This window comes from Canis lupus, chromosome X, assembly GCF_011100685.1.
Source record: "Canis lupus familiaris isolate Mischka breed German Shepherd chromosome X, alternate assembly UU_Cfam_GSD_1.0, whole genome shotgun sequence".
Lineage (NCBI taxonomy): Eukaryota > Metazoa > Chordata > Mammalia > Carnivora > Canidae > Canis > Canis lupus.
This window is the reverse complement of record NC_049260.1, coordinates 46,653,432-46,676,481: the sequence shown is the minus strand read 5'-3', so window position 1 is coordinate 46,676,481 and position 23,050 is coordinate 46,653,432. Positions and strand designations below refer to the sequence as shown.

Sequence of the window (23,050 nt, the reverse complement as noted above, 5' to 3'; positions counted from 1 at the left end):
GGTAAAGAATCTATACCCTAAAAACTACAGAACACTTCTGAAAGAAATTGAGGATGACACAAAGAGATGGGAAAACATCATATGCTTATGGATTGGAAGAATAGATATTATGAAAATGTCTACGCTACCCAGAGCAATCTACACATTCAATGCAATCCCTATCAAAATACTATGGTCTTTTCTCATGGAGTTGGAACAAATAATCCTAAGATTTGTATGAAACCACAAAAGACCCTGAATAGCCAGAGGAATGTTGAAAAAGAAAACCTAAACTGGGGGCATCACAATGCCTGACTTCAAGTTGTATTACAATGCTGAAATCTTCAAGACAGCCTGGTACTGGCACAAAAAGAGACACATAGATCATTGGAACAGAATAGAGAACCCAGAAATGGACCCTCAGCTCTATGGTCAACTCATCTTGAACAAAGCAGGAAAGAATAGCCAATGGGAAAAAGACAGTCTCTTCAATAAATGGTGTTGGAAAAATTTGACAGCCATCTGCAGAAGAATGAAACTGTACCATTCACTTACACCATACACAAAGATAAACTCAAAATGGATGAAAGATCTAAATGTGACACAGGAATCCATCAAAATCCTAGAGGAGAACACTGACCTTAGCCACAGCAATTTCTTGCCAGACATGTCTATAAAGGCAAGAAAAATAAAAGCAATAATGAACTATTGGGACTTCATCAAGATAAAAAGCTTCTGCATAGCAAAGGAAACAGTCAATAAAACTAAAAGGCAACCTTCAGATGGGAGAAGATATTCGCAAATGACATATCAGATAAAAGGCTAGTATCCAAAATCTATAAAAAACTTAATCTCAACACCAAAAAAACAAACAATCGAGTGAGGAAATGGGCAAAAGACATGAACAGACATTTCGCCAAAGAAGACCTACACATGGCCAACGGCTGTGAAAAATGCTTCACATCACTTGCCACCAGGGAAATACAAATCAAAACCACAATGAGATACCACTTTACACTGGTGAGAATGGCTAAAATTAATAAGATAGGAAACAACAAATGTTGGCCAGGATGTGGAGAATGTGGAAACCCTCTTGCAGTGTTGGTTGGAATGCAAGCTGGAGCAGCCACTCTGGAAAATAGTGTGGAGGTTCCTGAATACGTTAAAAATAGAGCTACCCTATGACCCAGGAATTGCACTACTGGGTATTTATCCCAAAGATACAGATGTTGTGAAAGGATGGAATGCCTGCACCCCAATATTCATAGCAGCAATGTCCACAACAGCAAACTGTGGATGTCCTTAGAAAGATGAACAAATAAAGAATATGTGATTCACACACACACACACACACACACACACACACACACACACAATGGAATATTACTCAGCCATCAGAAGGGATGAATACTTACCATTTATATCAATGTGGATGGAACTAGAGGGTATTATGCTGAGTGAAATAAGTCAATTGGAGAAATAAAATGATCATATGGTTTCATTCATGTGTGGAATATAAGAAATAGTGAAAGGGACCATAAGGCAAGGGGCAGAAACTGAGGAAAAATTAGAGAGGAAGACAAACCATAAGAGACTCCTAACTCCAGGAAACAAACAAAGGGTTTCAGAAGGGGAGGTGAGTGGGGAGATAGAGTAACTGGGTGATGGGTATTAAGGAGGGCATGTGATGAGATGAGCACTGGGTATTATACTATATGTTGGCAAAATGTACTTAAGTAAAAAGTTTTTTAAATAAATTTAAATTTTTTTAATAAAAAGAATTTCTTGGCTTGAAACAACACTATGGGGGATAAGGAAAGAAGACTTGCAGAATGGGAGTAAAGAGTTTCAAACCACACATTTGATACCAGTCTTGATCTACAATATATGAACTCCTCAACATCCATTTCCAATCAAGATAGGGCAACAAGGATAGTATTTTCCTTCTAACTGGAAGCAACCAAAATTCAAGAAAATACATGAAATAAGTTTTAAAGAACTAGACAGTAAGCAACCAAGGATAGTGATCCCTGAGAGATGGGAAACAAACTGGGTGAGCATTAAGATTGCCTTAGCTAACTGCCTTGAAATAATTTCCATTCCAAAGCACAAGGAAAGGGAGCCAAGACAGAGTTCAGCAGACTTCCTGCATTTAGGAGATGAAACTGAAAGTCTAAGACCAAGACGTCATGAATTTGTATATAAAGAGTACCTGTGATAACAGGACTGCACAAAGAAGAATGTCAACAATTAGTAAAGCCCCCCCTTGAGAATTTAGCAGACTATCATTATGCATGTGAGGAAACTACCCAAGGCTTTCAAAAGAACTATCAGAAAAGATTAGACAGAACAGTAACTAGTGTTTACACAGGGCTTGGGACACTGGCCACTAATATCAGCCAAACTACAAAAGCTTATAATTCACAGAACATTGGCAGGGTACCCCATAAAAGTCTTATCTCGGTAGTAGAAAATAATAATCCCTAGACTGAGCACTGCTCTGGATCTTTCTACCAAATCCTAAAAGCATGAACAGTACCAAACTATCTGAATAACTTAACTGCATCAAAGAACAAAGCTCAAGAAGTTTAAATTAAAAAAAAAAACAGCAATCAAAAAAGTTGTATTTACAATGTGAATCCGGTAGTTAATAAAAGATTACCAGGCATATGAAAAGACAGAAAACACAATCCATAATGATAGCATTCAAATAAAACTGACTGACCCTGGCACAGATTCTGAATTAGCAGAGAAGAGTATTAAATGTTTATTAACTGTATTCCATATGCTCACAAAAGTAAATAGAAGAATGATACTTTTAAAATATCAAAATTGAACTTCTACAGTTGAAAACAACATCTGATTTGAATCAATACACTAGAAGAGTAAAAAGCATACTAGACAATAGAAAAGAAAAGAGTAGTGAACTTGAAGAGACAGAAACCATCCAAATTGAAACACATAGAGAAAACAATAATCCAAAAAATGAAAGAGAAAAACATCAGTGAGCTGTGGAACAACTTCAAGCAACCTAACATTGATAATTGGAGTCCCTGGAGGAGATCAGGAAAAGAGAAAAAATATTTGAAGAAGCAATGGCCAAAACTTTGCAAATGAGATAAAAACCATAACCTACAGATCCAAGAAGCTCAATGAACTCAAATCACAAAAACATAAATTAAAAAAATGCATTGTAACCAAATTGCTCAAAAATAAGACAAAATCTAAACATAACTAGACAAAAACCCTTAAGTATAGAGAGGAAAAATTAAAATGGTATGAGATTTCTCATTGGAAACAATACAATATACTGGAAGACAAGGAAATAAAATTTTTATACTACTGAAAGACAAAACCTCTTTAGTTGAATTCTATATCAGGGAAAAGTATCTTTCAAAGACAAAGTCATAATAAAGACTATTTGGACACAAAAAAGCTGAATGAATTCACTGTCCAACAGACTTACAATACAAGAAATATTAAAGGAAGTTCTTCGGATAGAAAGAAAATGATATCTTACAAAAATCTGGAGCTACAGGCATGAAAAGTACCAGAAGTGGTAACTGCATGAGTAAGAATATATTATATTTAAATCTCTTTAAAAGAGAATTTAAAGTATAAAAATAACAATATTGTAGGGTTTATAACATCTGGAAGAATAAAATTTGTGACAATAGCACAAAAGCCAGGGGTGGAGAAATGGAAGTATATTGGTTTTAGTTTTATATTACATGTGAAGTGGTAAGACATCCTTACAGGTACATTGGGATGAATTAAAGATATCTACCATCAACTCTATGGCAACTACTAAAATAACATAATAATTAATTATAACTAATAAGGAGAAGAACAAATGGAATCACACAAATCAGGATCTAAAAAGAAGAAACGCGGGAAAGTAAAACAAAGTATACATAGGACAAACAAAAAACAAACAGCTACACAATGAACTTAAACCTAAACATATCAATAACAACATTAAATATAAATGGCCAAAACACCACCTAAAAGGTGGAAATCATCATATTGAATTTTAAAAGCAAGAACCAACTCTATGCTGCCTATGAGAAGTACGCTTTAAATATAAATATAGAAATAAGTTAAAAAGTAAAAGTTTGAAAAAGATACCATACCTAAAACTAGTCTAAAGAAAGCTCAGTGGACTCCACCCCTAAATTGCTAGAACTCACAGGAATTCAGCAAAGTGGCAGGATACAAAATCAATGCACAGAAGTCAGCTGCATTTCTATACACCAAAAATAAGGCAAAAGACAGATAAATCAAGGAGTCAATCCCATTTACAATTGCACCCAAAACCATAAATACCTAGAAATAAACCTCACTGATGAGGTAAAGGATCTGTAATCTTAAAACTATAGAAAACTTCTGAAAGAAATTGAGGAAGACACAGAGAAATGGAAAAACATTCCATGCTCATGGATTGGAAGAACAAATACTGTTAAAATGTCTATGCTACCCAGAGCAATCTACACATTCAATGCAATCCCTATCAAAATACCATCAGCATTTTTCACAGATCTGGAACAAACAATTCTAAAATTTGTTTGGAATCAGAAAAGACCTGGAATATTCAAAGGAATGTTGAAAAAACCTGAAAGCATCACAATTCCAGATTTCAAGCTGTATTACAAAGTTATAATCATCAGGACAGTATGGTACTGGCACAAAAACAGACACATAGATCCATGGAACAGAATAGAGAACCCAGAAATGGACCCTCAACTCTATGGTCAGTTAATCTTCAACAAAGCAGGAAAGAATATCCAATGGAAAAAAGACAGTCTCCTCAACAAATGGTTTTGGGAAAATTGGACATCCACATGCAGAAGAATGAACCTGGACCATTTCTTCACACCATAACAAAAATAGACTCAAAATGGGTGAAAGATCTAAATGTGAGACAGGAATCCATCAAAATCCTAGAGGGAAACTGAGGCAGCAATCTCTTTGACCTTGACCCCATCATCGAGGACCGGCACAGCAGCTACAAGCCCAGCGACAAGCACAAGACCGGCCTCAACACCAACAACCTGCAGGGCGGCGACGACCTGGACCCCAACTATGTGCTGAGCTAGCGGGTGCGCACAGGTCACAGCATCCATGGCTTCTGCCTCCCCCCGCACTGCAGCTGCGGGGAACACCGAGCCATTGAGAAGCTCGCAGTGGAAGCTCTGTCGATCCTGAACAGCGACCTGGCAGGCCAGTACTACACGCTCAAGAGCATGACCGAGGGGGAGCAGCAGCAGCTCATCAACGACCACTTCGTCTTCGATAAGCCCGTGTCGCCCTGCTCTTGGCCTCGACTCCTGTCCACGACTGGCTGGACGCCCGCGGCATCTGGCACAATGACAATAAGACCTTCCTGGTGTAGATCGTCGAGGAAGACACCTGCGGGTCATCTCCATGCAGAAAGGGGGCAACATGAAGGAGGTGTTCACTTAGTTCTGCAACGGCCTCACCCAGATTGAAACACTCTTCAAGTCAAAGAATTACGAATTCATGTGGAACCCTCACCTGGGCTACATCCTCACCTGCCCATCCAACCTGGGCACAGGCCTGCAGGCAGGTGTGCATATCAAGCTGCCCCACCTGGGCAAGCATGAGAAGTTCCCGGAGGTACTCAAGCGGCTGCAGCTTCAGAAACAAGGCACAGGTGGTGTGGACACAGCTGGTGTGGGTGGAGTCTTTGATGTCTCCAACAGACCACCTGGGCTTCTCAGAGGTGGAGCTGGTACAGATGATGGTGGACGGTGTGAAGCTGCTCATCGAGATGGGGCAGCGGCTGGAGCAGGACCAGGCCATCCATGACCTCATGCCTGCCCAGAATTGAGGCCCCAGCCCGCATCTGCCACCACCACCAGCCCCGCTGCTTCCTAACTTATTGCCTGGGCAGTGCTTGCCATGCACCCCTCTGATGTTTGCCACTTGGAGGCTGAGCCCTTAGCCTCACTATAGAGACTTCTGTCGCCCTTGGTAGAGTTTGTTTTTGTGATGGCTAAGATGTTACTGATGCTGAAATAAACTAGAGTTTCGGCCTACTACAAAAAAAAAAAAAAAAAAGATAAAAAACTTTTGCACAGCAAAGGAAACAGCTGACAAATCCAAAAGACAACTAACAGAATGGGAGGAGATATTTGCAAATGACATAGCAGATAAAGGGCTAGTCTCCAAGATCTATAAAGAACTTATCAAACTCAATGCCCAAAGAATAAATTCCAATCAAGAAATGGGCAGAAGACGTGAACAGACATTTCTCCAAAGAAAACATAAAAATGGCCAACACACACATGAGGAAATGCTCAACATCACTTGGCATCAGGGAAATACAAATCAAAACCACAATGAGATACCACCTCACACCAAATGGCTAAAATTAACAAGTCAGGAAATGACAGATGTTGGCAGGGATGCAGAGAACAGGGAACCCTCATACACTGTTGATGGGGATACAAACACCAACAGCCACTCTAGAAAACGGTATGGAGGTTCCTCAAAAAGTTGAAAATAGAGCTACCCTATGACCCAGTAATTGCACTACCGGGTATTAACCCCAAAGATACAAATATAGTGTTCCAAAGGGGCATCTGCACCCCAATGTTTATAGCAGCAATATCCACAATAGCCAAACTATGGAAAGAGCCCAAATGTCCATTGACAGATTAATAGATAAAGATGATATATATATATTACTATATATTATATATATGTGAGAGGTGAGATATATATATGTATATATATTACTCATGAATTAAAAAAGTGAAATCCTGCCATTTGCAACAACATGAGTGAAACTAGAGGATATTATGCTATGTGAAATAATCAGAGAAAGTCGATTATCATATGACCTCATTCATATGTGGAATTTAAGATACAAAACAGAGGATCATAGGGAAGAAAGGAAAAAATTAAACAACACAAAATCAGAGAGGGAGACAAAGCATAAGAGACTCTTAATTATAGGAAACAAACTGAGAGTCACCGGAGGGGAGGTAGGTGGGTAGATGGGGTAACTGGGTGATGGACATTAAGGAGAGCACATTAAGGAGACTGCTACTTCTGAAAACAATAATATATTATATGTAATTAATTTAATTTAAATGAAAAAAGAACAGAAAAAAGAAAAACCATGTGATTAACTCAGTAGATGAAGAAACACAGAAAATCCAACTTCCATACCTGAAAAAAAACTTGGTACCTCATGCTGCTAAAGGGAAATACAAAACAAAAAATCTACAGGGGAGGAGCAAGATGGCGGAAGAGTAGGGTCTCCAAATCACCTGTCTCCACCAAACTACCTAGAAAACCTTCAAATCATCCTGAAAATCTATGAATTCGGCCTGAGATTTAAAGAGAGAACACCTGGAATGCAACAGTGAGAAGAGTTCGCGCTTCTATCAAGGTAGGAAGACGGGGAAAAAGAAGTAAAGAAACAAAGGCCTCCAAGGGGGAGGGGCCCCGCGAGGAGCCGGGCTGAGGCCGGGGCGAGTGTCCCCAGGACAGGAGAGCCCCGTCCCGGAGACGCAGGAGCTGCACCGACCTTCCCAGGCGGAAAGGGGCTCGCAGGGAGGTGGAGCAGGACCCAGGAGGGCGGGGATGCCCTCGGGCTCCCGGGGACAGTAACAGCAACTGCGCGCCCAGGAGAGTGCGCCGAGCTCCCTAAGGGCTGCAGCGCGCACGGCGGGACCCGGCGGGACCCGGAGCAGCTGAAGGGGCTCGGGCGGCGGCTCCGCGGAGGGGGCTGCGCGGCCCCGGGAGCAGCTCGGCCGGGCTCGGGCAGAGGAAGAGGCTCCGTGCAGAGGGGGCTGCGCGGTTCCAGGAGCAGCTCGGAGGGGCTCGGGCAGAGGAAGAGGCTCCGTGCGGAGGGGCCAGCGCGGTTCCAGGAGCAGCTCGGAGGGGCTTGGGCGGCAGCTCCGCGGAGGGGGCTGCGCGGCCCGGGAGCGCGAATCCAACAGCGCAGGCTCCGGAGCACAGGGCGCCGGGACACAGCCCAGGATCCCGCCTCCCCCGGGACAGGCAGAGGCCGGGAGGGCCCAGGACAGCAAGGACGCTCCTGCCCCAGCTGAGCAGATCAGCGGCCCCGCCCCGGAGCCTCCAGGCCCTGCAGACGGAGAGCTCTGGAGTTACTGCGGGGGCTGAATCCAGGTTTCCAGAGCTGCCCCGCCACTGGGGCTGTTCCTCCTGCGGCCTCACGGGGTAAACAACCCCTACTGAGCCCTGCACCAGGCAGGGGCACAGCAGCTCCCCCAACTGCTAACACCTGAAAATCAGCACAACAGGCCCCTCCCCCAGAACACCAGCTAGACTGACAACTTCCAGGAGAAGCCAAGGGACTTAAAGAACACAGAATCAGAAGATACTCCCCGGTGGTTCTTTTTTTGTTTGTTTGTTTTTGTTTTTGTTTTTGTTTTTTTGTTTTGCTTTTTGATTTGTTTCCTTCCCCCACCCCCTTTTTTTCTCCTTTCTTTTTCTTTCTCTTTTTCTTCTTTTTTTTTTTTTTCGTTTTTTTTTTCTTTTTCTTCCCTTTTTTTTTCTCTTTCTCTTTTCTTTCCTTCTTTCTCTCCTCTCTTTTTCTCTTTTTCCCAATACAACTTGCTTTTGGCCACTCTGCACTGAGCAAAATGACTAGAAGGAAAACCTCACCTCAAAAGAAAGAATCAGAAACAGTCCTCTCTCCCACAGAGTTACAAAATCTGGATTACAATTCAATGTCAGAAAGCCAATTCAGAAGCACTATTATACACCTACTGGTGGCTCTAGAAAAAAGTATAAAGGACTCAAGAGACTTCATGACTGCAGAATTTAGAGCTAATCAGGCAGAAATTAAAAATCAATTGAATGAGATGCAATCCAAACTAGAAGTCCTAACGACGAGGGTTAACGAGGTGGAAGAACGAGTGAGTGACCTAGAAGACAAGTTGACAGCAAAGAGGGAAACTGAGGAAAAAAGAGACAAACAATTAAAAGACCATGAAGATAGATTAAGGGAAATAAACGACAGCCTGAGGAAGAAAAACCTACGTTTAATTGGGGTTCCCGAGGGCGCCGAAAGGGACAGAGGGCCAGAATATGTATTTGAACAAATTCTAGCTGAAAACTTTCCTAATCTGGGAAGGGAAACAGGCATTCAGATCCAGGAAATAGAGAGATCCCCCCCTAAAATCAATAAAAACCGTTCAACACCTCGACATTTAATTGTGAAGCTTGCAAATTCCAAAGATAAAGAGAAGATCCTTAAAGCAGCAAGAGACAAGAAATCCCTGACTTTTATGGGGAGGAGTATTAGGGTAACAGCAGACCTCTCCACAGAGACCTGGCAGGCCAGAAAGGGCTGGCAGGATATATTCAGGGTCCTAAATGAAAAGAACATGCAACCAAGAATACTTTATCCAGCAAGGCTCTCATTCAAAATGGAAGGAGAGATAAAGAGCTTCCAAGACAGGCAGCAACTAAAAGAATATGTGACCTCCAAACCAGCTCTGCAAGAAATTTTAAGGGGGCCTCTTAAAATTCCCCTTTAAGAAGAAGTTCAGTGGAACAGTCCACAAAAACAAAGACTGAATAGATATCATGATGACACTAAACTCATATCTCTCAATAGTAACTCTGAATGTGAACGGGCTTAATGACCCCATCAAAAGGCGCAGGGTTTCAGACTGGATAAAAAAGCAGGACCCATCTATTTGCTGTCTACAAGAGACTCATTTTAGACAGAAGGACACCTACAGCCTGAAAATAAAAGGTTGGAGAACCATTTACCATTCGAATGGTCCTCAAAAGAAAGCAGGGGTAGCCATCCTTATATCAGATAAACTAAAATTTACCCCAAAGACTGTAGTGAGAGATGAAGAGGGACACTATATCATACTTAAAGGATCTATTCAACAAGAGGACTTAACAATCCTCAATATATATGCTCCAAATGTGGGAGCTGCCAAATATATAAATCAATTATTAACCAAAGTGAAGAAATACTTAGATAATAATACACTTATACTTGGTGACTTCAATCTAGCTCTTTCTATACTCGATAGGTCTTCTAAGCAAAACATCTCCAAAGAAACGAGAGCTTTAAATGATACACTGGACCAGATGGATTTCACAGATATCTACAGAACTTTACATCCAAACTCAACTGAATACACATTCTTCTCAAGCGCACATGGAACTTTCTCCAGAATAGACCACATATTGGGTCACAAATCGGGTCTGAACCGATACCAAAAGATTGGGATTGTCCCCTGCATATTCTCGGACCATAATGCCTTGAAATTAGAACTAAATCACAACAAGAAGTTTGGAAGGACCTCAAACACATGGAGGTTAAGGACCATCCTGCTAAAAGATAAAAGGGTCAACCAGGAAATTAAGGAAGAATTAAAAAGATTCATGGAAACTAATGAGGATGAAGATACAACCGTTCAAAATCTTTGGGATGCAGCAAAAGCAGTCCTAAGGGGGAAATACATCGCAATACAAGCATCCATTCAAAAACTGGAAAGAACTCAAATACAAAAGCTAACCTTACACATAAAGGAGCTAGAGAAAAAACAGCAAATAGATCCTACACCCAAGAGAAGAAGGGAGCTAATAAAGATTCGAGCAGAACTCAACGAAATCGAGACCAGAAGAACTGTGGAACAGATCAACAGAACCAGGAGTTGGTTCTTTGAAAGAATTAATAAGATAGATAAACCATTAGCCAGCCTTATTAAAAAGAAGAGAGAGAAGACTCAAATTAATAAAATCATGAATGAGAAAGGAGAGATCACTACCAACACCAAGGAAATACAAACGATTTTAAAAACATATTATGAACAGCTATACGCCAATAAATTAGGCAATCTAGAAGAAATGGACGCATTCCTGGAAAGCCAGAAACTACCAAAACTGGAACAGGAAGAAATAGAAAACCTGAACAGGCCAATAACCAGGGAGGAAATTGAAGCAGTCATCAAAAACCTCCCAAGACACAAGAGTCCAGGGCCAGATGGCTTCCCAGGAGAATTTTATCAAACGTTTAAAGAAGAAATCATACCTATTCTCCTAAAGCTGTTTGGAAAGATAGAAAGAGATGGAGTACTTCCAAATTCGTTCTATGAAGCCAGCATCACCTTAATTCCAAAGCCAGACAAAGACCCCGCCAAAAAGGAGAATTACAGACCAATATCCCTGATGAACATGGATGCAAAAATTCTCAACAAGATACTGGCCAATAGGATCCAACAGTACATTAAGAAAATTATTCACCATGACCAAGTAGGATTTATCCCTGGGACACAAGGCTGGTTCAACACCCGTAAAACAATCAATGTGATTCATCATATCAGCAAGAGAAAAACCAAGAACCATATGATCCTCTCATTGGATGCAGAGAAAGCATTTGACAAAATACAGCATCCATTCCTGATCAAAACTCTTCAGAGTGTAGGGATAGAGGGAACATTCCTCGACATCTTAAAAGCCATCTATGAAAAGCCCACAGCAAATATCATTCTCAATGGGGAAGCACTAGGAGCCTTTCCCCTAAGATCAGGAACAAGACAGGGATGTCCACTCTCACCACTGCTATTCAACATAGTACTGGAAGTCCTAGCCTCAGCAATCAGACAACAAAAAGACATTAAAGGCATTCAAATTGGCAAAGAAGAAGTCAAACTCTCCCTCTTCGCCGATGACATGATACTCTACATAGAAAACCCAAAAGTCTCCACCCCAAGATTGCTAGAACTCATACAGCAATTCGGTAGCGTGGCAGGATACAAAATCAATGCCCAGAAGTCAGTGGCATTTCTATACACTAACAATGAGACTGAAGAAAGAGAAATTAAGGAGTCAATCCCATTTACAATTGCACCCAAAAGCATAAGATACCTAGGAATAAACCTCACCAAAGATGTAAAGGATCTATACCCTCAAAACTATAGAACACTTCTGAAAGAAATTGAGGAAGACACAAAGAGATGGAAAAATATTCCATGCTCATGGATTGGCAGAATTAATATTGTGAAAATGTCAATGTTACCCAGGGCAATATACACGTTTAATGCAATCCCTATCAAAATACCATGGACTTTCTTCAGAGAGTTAGAACAAATTATTTTAAGATTTGTGTGGAATCAGAAAAGACCCCGAATAGCCAGGGGAATTTTAAAAAAGAAAACCATATCTGGGGGCATCACAATGCCAGATTTCAGGTTGTACTACAAAGCTGTGGTCATCAAGACAGTGTGGTACTGGCACAAAAACAGACACATAGATCAGTGGAACAGAATGGAGAATCCAGAAGTGGACCCTGAACTTTATGGGCAACTAATATTCGATAAAGGAGGAAAGACTATCCATTGGAAGAAAGACAGTCTCTTCAATAGATGGTGCTGGGAAAATTGGACATCCACATGCAGAAGAATGAAACTAGACCACTCTCTTTCACCATACACAAAGATAAACTCAAAATGGATGAAAGATCTAAATGTGAGACAAGATTCCATCAAAATCCTAGAGAAGAACACAGGCAACACCCTTTTTGAACTCGGCCATAGTAACTTCTTGCAAGATACATCCACGAAGGCAAAAGAAACAAAAGTAGAAATGAACTATTGGGACTTCATCAAGATAAGAAGCTTTTGCACAGCAAAGGATACAGTCAACAAAACTCAAAGACAACCTACAGAATGGGAGAAGATATTTGCAAATGACATATCAGATAAAGGGCTAGTTTCCAAGATCTATAAAGAACTTATTAAACTCAACACCAAAGAAACAAACAATCCAATCATGAAATGGGCAAAAGACATGAACAGAAATCTCACAGAAGAAGACATAGACATGGCCAACATGCACATGAGAAAATGCTCTGCATCACTTGCCATCAGGGAAATACAAATCAAAACCACAATGAGATACCACCTCACACCAGTGAGAATGGGAAAAATTAACAAGGCAGGAAACAACAAATGTTGGAGAGGATGTGGAGAAAAGGGAACCCTCTTACACTGTTGGTGGGAATGTGAACTGGTGCAGCCACTCTGGAAAACCGTGTGGAGGTTCCTCAAACAGTTAAAAATATACCTGCCCTACGACCCAGCAATTGCACTGTTGGGGATTTACCCCAAAGATACAAATGCAATGAAACGCCGGGACACCTGCACCCCGATGTTTCTAGCAGCAATGGCCACAATAGCCAAACTGTGGAAGGAGCCTCGGTGTCCAACGAAAGATGAATGGATAAAGAAGATGTGGTTTATGTATACAATGGAATATTACTCAGCTATTAGAAATGACAAATACCCACCATTTGCTTCAACGTGGATGGAACTGGAGGGTATTATGCTGAGTGAAGTAAGTCAGTCGGAGAAGGACAAACATTATATGTTCTCATTCATTTGGGGAATATAAATAATAGTGAAAGGGAAAATAAGGGAAGGGAGAAGAAATGTGTGGGAAATATCAGAAAGGGAGACAGAACATAAAGACTGCTAACTCTGGGAAACAAACTAGGGGTGGTAGAAGGGGAGGAGGGCGGGGGGTGGGAGTGAATGGGTGTCGGGCACTGGGTGTTATTCTGTATGTTAGTAAATTGAACACCAATAAAAAAAAAATCTTAAAAAAAAAAAATCTACAGCTAACAAACCTAATTACTAAAGACAGAATGCTTCTCTTCTAAGGTCAAGAAAAAGCCTGGTACACCTATACTCACCATTCTTATTCAACAAGGTACTAGAAGTTCCACCCACCACAATAAGGCAAGGAAAGGAAATAGAAGTGTACAGATTAAAAATGAAAAAGTAAAACTGTCTTTTATTCACAGCTGATTTGATTGTTTTTGTAGAAGTCCAATGAAATCTACAAATAGCTATACAACTAAGTTTAGAAAAGTTTCAAGATTTAATATCTACATACAGAAATTATTGTATTTATATACACTATCAGTAAATGGCTGAAAATCCTAATTTTATTTTTTTTATTATTTTCTAAGATTTTTATCTGTTTATTTGAGAGAGAGAAAGAAAGCCAGCAAGAGAGCATGAACTAGGGGAGGGATAGAGGGAGAAGCAGGATCCCTGCTGAGCAGGAAGCCTAATGTGGGATTCAGTCCCAGGAACCTGGGATCATGCCCTGAGCCAAAGGCAGCTGCTTAACTGACTGAGCCATCCAGGCACCCCTGAAAATTGAAATTTTAAAAATACCATGTATAATCCTTCAAAAATATGAAATATACTTGGGACTCCTGGGTGGCTCAGTTGACTAAGTGTCCACTCTTGGTTTCAGCTCAGGTCATGATCTTGGGGTCATGAGATCAAGCCCCATGGCCAGCTTTGTACTCAGTGTGGAGTCTGCTTGAGATTCTTTCCGCCTCTCTTTCCCTCTGCCTCTGTTCCTCCTCTCACTCACTCTCTCTCTCCTTCTCTCTCTATAATAAATAAATAAATAAAATCTTTAAAATACATATATATGAAATACACTCAGCACAAAAATTTTTTTTATTAAAACTTAAGCAGAGGACCTGAATAAACAGTTTTCCAAAGACATGCATATGACCAACAATCACATGAAAAGATGCTCAACATCACTAATCATCAGGGAAATGCAAATCAAAACCATAGTGAGATATCACATCTTACACCTGTCAGAATGGCTAGTATTAAAAAGACAAGAAATAACAAGTGTTGGCAAGAATGTGGAGAAAAGGAAGCTCTCATACATTGTTGGTGAGATTTTAAATTGGTGCAACCACTGTGGAAAACAGTATGTAGACTCCTCAAAAAGTAAAAATAGAAATAACATATGATCTAAGAATCCCACTACTGAATATTTACCCGAAGAAAATGAATACGCTAATTTGAAAAGATACCTGCACCCCTATGTTTATTGCAGCATTATTTACAATAACCAAAATATGGAAGCAACCTAAGTGTCCATCAATAGATGAATGAATAAAGAAGATGTGGTATGTATATATGATGGAATATTATTCAGCCATAAAAAAGAATGAGATCTTGTCATTTGCAACAACATGGATGGACCTAGAGGATATTATGCTAAGTGAAATAAGTCAGACAGAGAAAAACCCAATGCCATATGATTTCACTTATATGTGGAATCTAAAATAATTTTTTTAAATGAAAGTAATCCAGAAACGGATACATAAATACAGAGAACAAACTAGTGGTTACCAGAGGGAAGAAGAGTGGGGCAATGGGCAAAATGGATGAAGGGGAGTGGGAGGTACAGGCTTCCAGTTATGGAATGAATAAGCCATGTGGATGAAAGGTACAACATAGGGAATATAGTCAATGTTACTGTAATAGCATCGTATGCTGACAGATGGTAGCTATACTTGTGAATATAACATAACATGTAGAGTTTGAATCACTATGTTGTACACCTGAAACTCATATAACATTGTATTTCAACTACAATAAAAGAATTTTATAAACAGCCAAAAAATATATGAAATATTTAGGAAGAATTCTGGGGAATAAATGTGAAAGACGTGTACATTGAAAATCACAAAATATTGAGAAAAATTGAAGACCTAAATTAAAGGAGGAATATATCTTGTTCATGAGCCAAAGACTCAATATTGCTAAGATGTCAATTCTCCCTTAACAGTGATCTACATATTTTATGCAATCCCAACAGGTTCTTTTGTAGAAACAGACAAGTTGGGACGCCTGGGTGGCTCAGTGGTTAAGTGTCTGCCTTTGGCTCAGGGCATGATCCCTGAGTCCTAAGATCAAGTCCTGCATCAGGCTCCCTGCATGGAGCTTGCTTCTCCCTCTGCCTATATCTCTGCCTTTCTCTCTCATGAATAAATAAATAAATAAAATTTTAAAAAGAAAGAAAAAGAAACAGGCAAGCTGATCCTAAAATGCATATGGAAATGCAAAAGACCCCCCCCAAAAGCCAAACAACTCTGAAAAAGAACAAAGTTGAAGAACTAAGACTATCTGATTTAAAAAATTAGCATAAAGCTACTGAAATCAAAACAGTGTCATTTTGCATAAAGATAGACAAATACAACAGTGGAGCAGAAGCTCCAGGAATAAACCCACACATATATAGACAACTGAGTTTTGACAAAAGCACAAATGTAATGCAATGGAGAAAGGATAGCCTTCTCAACACAAACTGCTAGAATAATTGGGTAACTATACATGGAAAAAAAAAAGATTATGGATCATATCTTATACCGTATGCAAAATTAACCCAAAATGGACCATAGACCTAAATGTAAAACCTAAAACTATAAAACTCATAAAAGTAAACATAAGAGAAAATCTTTTTAATCTTATGTTAGGCAAAGATTCTTTAGGGGCACCTGGCTGGCTCAGTGGATAGAATATGCCACTCTTGATCTCAGGTTGTAAGTTCAAGCCCCATGTTTGGTGTAGATATTACTTAAAAATAAAACATTTAAAAATATTCTTTAGATATGATGTGAAAAGCATGATCCAAAAAAAGAACAAAATGATAAACTTCATCAAAATTAAAATTTTCTTTGGGCACCTGGGTGGCTCAGTCTTCAGCTCAGCCACATAGGGCTCTCTGCTCTGCAGGAGAGCGAGCTTCTCCCTCTCCCTCTGCTGCTCTCCCTGCTTGTGCTCTCTCTCTCAAATAAACAAATAAAATCTTTTAAAAATTAAAATTTTTTCCTCAGAAGACACTGTTTAGATCAACAAATAATGTTGGGAAAACTAGATATTCACATGCAAAGAATGAAATAAGACTCTTACCTTATGCCATATACAAAAATTAATTCAAAATAGGTCAGATGTAAGAATTAGAACTATAAAACTCTTAGAAGAAAATATAAGATTATGACATTGGATTTGGCAGTGATTTATTGGATATAACACCAAAAGCATAGGCAACAAAAGAAAAAAATAGACTATGTCAAAATTAAAAACTGAGCCATTAAAGGACACAATCAATACAATGAAAAGGCAATCCATGGAATGACACAAAATATTTGCAAATCATATATCTGATTAGGGTTTAGTATGTACAATATATAAAGAACCTCTACCACTCAACAACAACAAAAGCAAACATTCCAATTTAAAAATAAGCAAAGAAGGCATTACTCAAAGAAAATATACAAATGACCAGTAAACACATGAATAGATGCTCAACATCACTAATTATCAGGGAAGTGCAAGTTGAAACCATAATTAGATATCCCTTCATACTCATTAGGATAACTACTATCAAAAAAAAAAAAAAGATGCAATGACATGGATGAAGCTATAGAGTATAAATACTGCTAAGGGAAAGAAGTCAGTCGAGAAAGACAAATGCCATATGATATCACTAATAAGTGCAATTTAAGAAATAAAACAAGCAGAGGGAAAGAGAGAGAGAGAGAGAAACCAAGACACAGACTCTCAACTATAGAGACCAAACTGATGGTTACTGGAAGGGAAGTGTAGGAGTGGGTGAAATAGGTGAGGAGAGTAAGGAGGGCACTTGTGATGAGCACAAGGTGATGTATGGAATTGTTGAGTCACTAAATTCACACCTGAAACTATTACACTGTGCATTAACTATACTAAATTAAAATAAAAACTTAAAACAACTGCAACAACACAGAGAAGAAAGACTACGATCAATGGAATGGTTGCAAAGCATTAAGCACAATCTGTGTGTTCAGATAAAAAAAGCTGTTTTTTAAAATTAACTATGGCAATTAGGGCACTAATCAGGGTGCCTAGGATTAGACTGAATATTATAGTGAATTTAGGACAGAAGCAAAAGGGAGGATATGATATATAGTTTGTTATTTTGAACAAAAGAGAAAAGAATAAACCTCTTGTGAAAAAGAAAGAAAATAACAAGTGTCGGCAAGGATGTGAAGAACCTGGAACCCTAATGCACTATTGGTAGGAATGTAAAATGGTGCAGCTGCTACAGAAAACAATATGGCATTTCCCCAAAAAACTTTAAAATAGAATTACCATATGATCTAGTACTTCTATTACTGGATATTTACCCAAAGAAAATGAAAATACTAATTTGAAAATATATCCAAAAAAATGAAAGTAGGGACTCAGAGGTATTTGTACATTTGTGCACAAAGCAGCATTATTCACAATAGCTAAAAGATGGAAGCAATCCAAGTGTTCATCAACAGATGAATGGATAAACAAAATATGGTGTGTAATATAATGGAATCTTATTCAACCATTAAAAGGAAGGAAATTCCGACATAAGCTACAATATGAATAAGCCTTAAAGACATGATGTTAAGTAAAATAAACCAATGACAAAAGGACAAATACTGTATGATTCCACTTATAGGAGATACCAAAAGTAGTCAAATTCATTAGAATGGTAGTTGCCAGAAGCTAGAGGAAGAAAGGAATTGGTGTTTTAGAGGGTATAGTTTCAGTTATGCAAGATGAGATGAGTTCTGAAGATGGATTGTGGTGATGGTCACACAACAATGTGAATGTATTTAATGCCACTGAATTCTACACTTAAAAATGGTTATGGGGGATCCCTGGGTGGCGCAGCGGTTTGGCGCCTGCCTTTGGCCCAGGGCGCGGTCCTGGATATCCGGGATCGAATCCCACGTCAGGCTCCCGGTGCATGGAGCCTGCTTCTCCCTCTGCCTGTGTCTCTGCCTCTCTCTCTCTCTCACTGTGTGCCTATCATAAATAAATAAAAGTTAAAAAATTTTTAAAAAATGGTTATGATGGAGGGGCACCTGCGTGGCTCAGTCAGTTAAGCATCTGACTCTTGATTTCAACTCAGGTCATGATCTCAGGGTGGCAAGATCAAGCCGCACATCAGGCTCCATATTCAGCCTAAGAGTTTACTTGGGATTCTTTCTCTCCCTCTCTCTCTACCTCTTCTCCTTTCTCTCACTCTCTCAATAATTAAAACCTTTTTAGAAAAATGGTTACCATGGGGAACACCTGGGTAGATCAATTAAGTGCCTGACTCTTGATTTCAGCTAATGTCATGATCTCAGGGTGGTGAGATCGAGCTCCACAACAGGCTCCATGCTTATGCAGAGTCTACTTGGGATTCTCTCTCTCCCTCTCCTTCTGCCCCTCTCACTCCTCTCTCTCTCTCTCTTTCTCTCTCTCTAAAAATAAATTTAAAACAATTTTTTTTAAAAAAATGGTTACCATGGGGGGCGCCTGGGTGGCTCAGTAGGTTAAGCATCTGCCTTCCGCTCAGGTCATGATTCCAAGGTCTTGGGATCAAGCCACACATCGAGATTCCTGGTCAGAGGAGAGCTTGCTTCTCCAACTCCTCCCCACTCATGCTCTATCTCTATCTCCCTCTCTCAAATAAATAAATAAATAAAATATTTTTTAAAAAAGAATGGTTACCATCAAGTAACACCCAAGAGCAGCTAAGCTGAAAGCCTGAAAAGCTGAAGAAGACACCTGTGCGCCACACAGCTGAGTGTGCTTAATGGCCCATGTGCTACAATGTATGGCTGAAGTACTAGAAATGCAAATTTGGAGATAATTTGCCATCTAAATGCTTGGCTGGATTAAGTGCCTAATTAGGATGTTTTTTCAACAGGTGGAGTAAGCATGCAATTGTTATTTGGTCTGGGAAGCTATATGGTTCATCTCAAAATATTGTAAGGAAAATTGGTACTAATATGTCTCTGATCCAGTGTCCAAGATAGTGGTTTCAGCTTACCAGCCCTACAGCAGAATGGAGCCCCAGCCATCCAGAATAGGATGTGGTGATGTCTTTGGCTAATGTTGGATGGGTAGCCAAAGAAGGAGTGTATTCAACAAGACAAAGGACAGAGGTCAGGTCAAGGCAACCCCTTCGGGATGACCTTTCTTTCTTTGAGAAGCCCCCAAGCCCCCAAGCAGGCAATTTTCCTCACTAAACCTGTCTCCAGAAGAGCCTCAACTACAAAATGAGCCTACAGCTCTCAGCTCAGAATGCCAAAATTGTGACCCTGCACAAACGGCAGAAGCTCATTTCAGGTGATTTAGATTCTACCATATCTGTTACCATATCACTCTCTGTCCCACCGCCTTCCCCTCTGCCACTTCCCCTGCCCCTTCTTCCATAGGGCTCCACCAAAATGTATCAGTTAAGCATCTGTCTTTGGCTCAGGTCAGGATCCCAGAGTCCTGGTATCAAGCCCCATCTTTGGCTCCCTGCTCAGCAGGGAGTCTGCTTCTCCCTCTCCCTCTGCCTACCACTTCCTTGCTTGTGCTCTCTCTCTGTGTGTCAAATAAATAAAATTTTAAAAAAAGAACAGTCCAAAGAAACCTGATATGCCAAGTATGCTAGAGATCCTTAAATATATGAACAGTGTAAAACTTAGGTCAATAGAAAAGGTCAAAACAAGATATAAAGCCCAAACTGGCGGATGTTAACTGACACTGCTGCCCTCACAGCAGAGACTCTGAGAAAGAAACTTGCTTATCAGCATCAAAGGGATAGCCAAGGTGAACTTGAAAAAGGAATTGCAAAATCTGATTCAGAGGCCACCTTAGAAACAGTTTTGTTTGGGCCACACATGCTAACGTCTATAGAGAAAATGAAGGTTTTATTTATTTTTTAAATTTATTTATTTTTTCATGAGAGACACAGGCAGAGGGAGAAGCAGGCTCCATGCAGGGAGCCCAACATGGGACTCGATCCCGAGTCTCCAGGATCACGCCCTGGGCTGAAGGCGGCGCTAAACTGCTGAGCCACCTGGGCTGCCCAAAAATGAAGGTTTTAACTGAAAATGTTTCAACTTCTAATAGACAATGAGCTGAGAAAAACTATCCTTGTTCAGTTGATTGCTAGTAGAAATCAACACTATGTAGTAAATATCTGATTGTAGTATTCATTGGTCTCCTTTTAAATTTAGAGGATTAAGCAACAACAAAAGCACTCTTAAGTTTATGTTTGCTTTTATGAGTTCTTTTTTTTAAAGATTTTTATTTATTTATTCATGAAAGACACACAGAGAGAAAGAGGTAGAGACACAGGCAGAGGGAGAAACAGGCTCCATGTTTGGAGCCCAATGTGGGACTCGATTCCAGGACTCCAGGATCATGCCTTGGGCTGAAGGCAGGTGCTAAACATGATGAGCCACCCAGGAATCCCGAGATGATCAGTTCTAAAGTTCTTCAAAACATGTATATTCTGATATAACATGTTTTTAATGGGTAGCCAGGATATTTAGCTTTCAAGTATTGAAAACAATTAGATGGATTTCAGAAGAAAGGATATTTCAAGATGTGAGTTTTCAATTCTTAACACTAATTTATCTGTGCAAATGTTTTACATGCATATATTCAGATATAAAACATCTATGTAAAATTTAGTAATGATGGCAGTTGAGGGTACATCATTACTATTCAATGATGGAACAGCTGGTATAACCCCAATTGTTGGAGTAAAATATTTGAGACTGGAGTTTTCTTACCTTGAACAAGAAGGACTTTTACCTTACATTCTTTCTCACATTTTCTTGAAGATGAGGTTTAAATAGGAACTATATATAATGTTTACTGCTAAAAATTCCATGATGCTTTCCTTTAAAAGGAAGTCAAGGATGTGAAAGCTGCTTCCACCTCAGTGTCATCCAGTACTGATAAAGAAAATGTAGTTGTAGTTTTCAAATGGTAAGATATCAAATTATTTAATTAAATCTCTAAAAAGTGAAAACCAGAATGTACCATTTTCTTTTGCTTTATTAATAAGTGTCATCATAAGGATGACTTGATAATATTTCTGGAAATGTCAGCATAATGGAGTTTTAAATTTTTTTAATATTGGTCAAATGTAGTAGCCTTATAATGAAACATTGAATAGGCAAGAGAATTTCCTGTAAGTTGTTTATCATTGGTCAGAATACTGTTTTGTTGAATTTCATTATGCAAGCAAGCCTTAGGTGCTGTTAGAAAGTGGACAACAGCCTTTTCCATCAAGGGCTTTGAAAGAATAGCTGTAAGTGATGTGTTCTCCGGATCCTCAGGGTCACAGGAAAACCAGGGGTACCTGAGTGCAACAGAGTTCCCAGGTATCAGAGTGGGGAAACCAGCTGCAATCAGCCCACCCTGGAGTGGGCTCTCAGCTCAGGGTTGCCATAAAACTCGAACCCTGCCATAGTCAGCAGGACTGCTCTCTGAGCAGGGGCCCAACAAATAGCAAAACCTGCAAGAACCCCTTCCTCCCCCAGGAGGAGCAGCGCAGAGCACTCTGTATGAGTCTGAAGGGTTTGGAGACTCTAAACGGGGTCACATGCCTGAGATAGAAATGCTCAGTCACAGGCTGGGTGAGCACTGAGTGCAGATGGAGACTAGGAGACAGGAGTGACTGACTGCTTTATCCTGAAGGCATACAGAGGAATGGGGCTGTAGCTTTCAGCTCCAGGGCTGAGACTGGGAGACCACCATTTTCACTCTCATCCTCTAAAGCTGTGCAGAAAGCCTTCAGGGAATAAAAGCCACATAGAGCAATTAGGAGATTAGTTAGCCTGGCCCCCTGGCCTGGGCAGTGCAATTCCCCCCAGGGCAAAGACACTTGAGAATCAACAAAATAGGCCCCTCCCCCAGAAGATCAGCAAGAACATCCAGCCAAGAACAAGTTTACCGATCATTGAAACTGTAAAACTCCTGTGCTAGGGGAATATAGCATATAGAATTCATGGATTCTTTTCCCCATAATTCTTTAGTCTTTCAATTTTATTTTTTTCTCCTTCCTTTTTCAACAAATTTCCTATTTTATCAATATTTTTTTATCTTTTTTAATTTTCATTTTTACAGTTACATTCTATCCATTCATTGTATATAATTATATATATATGTTTTTCTTTCTTTATAGTTTTGTGATGTAGTTTCTTCTAACAGACCAAAATACACCCAAAATCTAGTATAGCTCTGTTCTCTTCACGTATCTGATCATATTCGCTTTTTTCCTTCCTTTTTTGCTTTTTTCTGTTTTATTAGTCTAAAATTTTCATCCTTACATTCTATCTTTTCAATGTATTTAATTTTATTTTTGTATACATGTATGTTTTTCTTTCTTTATAATTTTGAGATGTAGTCTCTTCTAACAAACCTACCAA

At 39.7% G+C, this 23,050-nt stretch overlaps 2 pseudogenes; both read left to right on the top strand.

The window, feature by feature from the left end:
- Positions 1-286: 286 nt before the first annotated feature.
- LOC100688814 lies at positions 287-5,830 on the top strand (annotated as a pseudogene).
- Positions 5,831-19,497: 13,667 nt separating this feature from the next.
- LOC111094937 lies at positions 19,498-22,073 on the top strand (annotated as a pseudogene).
- Positions 22,074-23,050: the final 977 nt, after the last annotated feature.